This window comes from Nicotiana tomentosiformis, chromosome 3, assembly GCF_000390325.3.
Source record: "Nicotiana tomentosiformis chromosome 3, ASM39032v3, whole genome shotgun sequence".
Classification (NCBI taxonomy): domain Eukaryota; kingdom Viridiplantae; phylum Streptophyta; class Magnoliopsida; order Solanales; family Solanaceae; genus Nicotiana; species Nicotiana tomentosiformis.
In genome coordinates, this window is record NC_090814.1 from 58,319,040 (window position 1) to 58,323,154 (window position 4,115).

Here is a 4,115-nt window from a genome sequence, read left to right on the forward strand (position 1 = left end):
TCTCTCCGTAGGATGTCATGATGGCACCTAGTCTCTAAGACTAGGTAAGCCTATCAGCGAAATAATAATAAATATCTGAAATAAATAAACTATAATTCAAATAATTTCAACTCCCAAAACTCGGTAGAAATAAGTCACAAGCTTCTAAAAATTTATTCTCAATGTTTCTATGTATCAAGATCTAAAGACAAATAAGGAATTAATAAATGATATAAGGGGACTCCGGAGTCTACGGATGCTGGTAGATATACCTCGAAATCTCCGTGCGCAGGTAACTCACTGACGTCTAGACTGGTAAGATGTACCTGAATCTGCACAAAAAGATGTGTAGAAGCGTAGTATGAGTACACCACAGCGGTACCTAGTAAGTGCCAAGCCTAACCTCGGTAGAGTAGTGACGAGATTAGGTGAGGCCCTACTGGAATATAATAATGGCATGGTAAAATATTTAACAATATAGTAAAAATAAAATGACATGGAAATGAATCAAATACTATGTCACATTTAATGACACCAAATAATGGTAAATAATATCCCGTGGAATCAAAACAGAATTTCTTTCAACTTTATGAAAATCACACTAATTAATCGAGGGCAACTATGGCCATAAATCAATATCAACAAGGGCACTACCGAGGTACCACCTCGTAGTCCCAAATTATAAATAATTTCACAATATATCATTTTCTTATACCACCGCGGGAGCCTTCACGATTTATTTAAAGAAAATATTTTTTTCGAAATAGCATCCCGCGTTTTAGCTACCCTTATCACACCGCATGACTTCTAGTAGTCACCCCTACTAGCCACGCGTATCAAGCCACCCTTATCTCACCACATGCATTTCAATACCCAGACCTTATACCACCGCATGCGTATAAATATGATAATATATCACAATTTACACCTCAAGTGCCCAATATTTTAATTTTCCACAATAAATCAACAACAATATTTTTCAATAATAAAGAGCTCATGGCTCATGCGAGAATAATCCAACAATAATATTATTTTCACAATAAAGAGCTCAAGGCTCCATCACAATGAGTACCAAAAAACATCTTACGAAAAATATTCAAGAATAAATAATTCAGAAAAATAATATTTTAAATTTTTAATACGTTGCTTCAATATCAAATTTAAAAATGTCAAATACTTCATATTAATAATATTTAATTTAAAGAAAATTAACCTTCAAATAATGCACAGTATAAAAGAAATCAAGTTTCAATTAAACAAGTGAAACAATTAGCAGGAAAAGGTCAAACAAATTTAAAATATATAACAGAGATCAATGATGAAGAATATAATAAGATAAAATAATTTAATAAATGCGCAACAATGATCTACACAATTTAAAAATATAATCTTTCATATTTAGCCCGTGTACACACTCGTCACCTCGTGTAAACGAATTTCAACACATTTCAATAATCACATTACTATCAATTCTAGGGGAAATTTCTTCCACACAAGGTTAGACAAGTCACTTACCTCGACTTGCTCTAATTTAACCAAGTATTATGCTTTTTCATAGATTTTCCGACTCCGATCGGCTCATATCTAGTCATAATTAAATCGATACAGTTAACAAAAATTATAGTTTCATAAGAAAATATTACATTTTTCAATTAAATCAGAAATTAGCTCAAAAATTGCCCGTGAGGACCACATCTCGGAATCCGGAAAAACTTACAAAATCCGATAACCCATTCAATTACGAGTCGAACCATACCAGTTTCACTCAAATCCGACTCCGGATCGACACCGAAATCGCAAAAATTCGTTTCTATGAGATTTCTAAAAGTTCCCAAATTTCAATCTCAAAACACTAATTAAATGGTAAAAACAATGATATATTCGTGTATATTGACCAAATCCAAGTTAGAATCACTTACCCAAATATTTTTCCTTGAAAATATATCAAAATCGCTTCTCCTCAAGCTCCAATTCGTCAAAAAGGCAAATGGGACGAAGTCCCCTGTTTTTATAACTTACAGATTTGCCAGGGAGCTCGATTTTGTAAGGGAGCTCGATTTGTCAGGGAGCTCGATTTGTTAGGGAGCTCGATTTGTTAGGGAGCTCGATTTTGTGAGGGAGCTCGATTTTATCAGGGAGCTCGATTTTGACAGGCAGCCCGATTTTGGCAGGTAGCCCGATTTTGACAGCATTTCGAGCAGAAAAATTACAGCAGTTTTTGCAGCAGCTAAGTCCCACTTTTGATTCGTTAACCATCTGAACCTCACCCGAGGCCCTCGGGACCTCAACCTAATATACCAACAAGTCCTAAAACATCATACGAACTTATTTGAAACCTCAAATCACATCAAACGACGCTAAAATCACGAATCACACATAGATTCAAGCCTAATGAACTTTGAAACTTTTAATTTCTACAAACAACACCGGAACCTATCAAATCAAGTCCGATTGACCTCAATTTTTGTACGCAAGTCATAAATGACATAATGGAGCTACGAAAAATTTCAGAATTGGATTTCGACCCCGATATCAAAAAGTCAACCCCTCGGTCAAACTTCCCAAAAATTCATCTTTCAGCATTTCAAGCTTAATTCCACTATGGACTTCCAAATAAAATTTCGATCACGCTCCTAAGTCCAAAATCATCCTACGGAGCTGTTGGAATCATCAAAATTCTATTCCGGGGTTATTTGCACACAATTCAACATCTAGTCACTATTTGAACTTAAAACTTTAGATTTTTCATCAAAATTCCATATCTCGGGCTAGGGACCTCGGAATTTGATTTAGGGCATACGCCCAAGTCTCAAATCACGATACGGACCTACCAGAACTGTTAAAACACTGATCCGAGTCCGTTTGCTCAAAATGTTGACCAAAGTCAACTCAGTTGAGTTTTAAACCAGTAATTCACATTTTAATCCATTTTTCATCTGAAAACTTTTTGGAAAATTTTACGAACTGCACACGCAAGTCGAGGAATAATAAATAGTGCTTTTCGATATCTTAGAACATAGAATTAATTATTAATTTTAAAGATGACATTTTGGGTCATCACATTCTCCACCTCTAAAAGAAACGTTCGTCCTCGAACGGAGTTAGAAAAAGTACCTGAGCTGGTGAATAAATGTGGATAACGGCTGCGTATATCAAGCTCGGTCTCCCAAGTCACCTCCTCGACCAGATGACCCCTCCACTGAACCTTTATGGAAGCACTGTTCTTTGACCTCAGCTTTCAAACCTGCCTATCCAAAATAGCCACCGGTTCCTCAACATAAGATAGATCGTTGTCCAACTGAACCGAACTGAAGTCTAACACATGATACGGATCGCCGTGATATTTCCAAAGCATGGAAACATGGAATACCGGATGAACCACAGAGAGACTAGGTGGTAGACTAGGTGGTAGTGCAAGTTTGTAAGCCACCTCTCCAACTCTCTCAAGAATATCAAAAGGCCCAATATACCTAGGGCTCAACTTGCCCTTCTTCCCGAACCTCATCACACCCTTCATAGGCGAAACCCGGAGCAATACCCGCTCACCAACCATGAATGCAACATCACGAACCTTCCGATCCGCATAACTCTTCTGTCTAGATTGGGCTGTACGAAGTCGATCCTGAATCAACTTAACCTTTTCCAAGGCATCTTGAACCAAGTCTGTACCCAAAAGTCTAGCCTCGCCTGGTTCGAACTAGCCCACTGGAAAACGGCACTGCCTACCATACAAGGCCTCATACGGAGCCATATGAATGCTTGACTGGTAATTATTGTTGTAAGCAAACTCTGCAAGTGATAAGAACTGATCCCAAGCACCCCCAAAATCTATCACACACGCACGAAGCGTATAATCCAGTATCTGAATAGTGCATTCGGACTGCCCATCCGTTTGAGGGTGAAATGTTATACTCAACTCTACCCGAGTACCCAACTCACGATGTACTGCCCTCCAAAACTGTGAGGTAAAGTGTGTACCTATAACGACCCGGCCGGTAGTTTCGAGAGTTATAACCCCATTTTCCCTATTCCTACTTCTTTTTGTGTTATTCAGCAATATTATGTTATATCGGGTTAGTTGGTTCGAGTCTGGAAGGAACTCGGAGTGAAATGAGACACTTAGTCTCATAATTGAA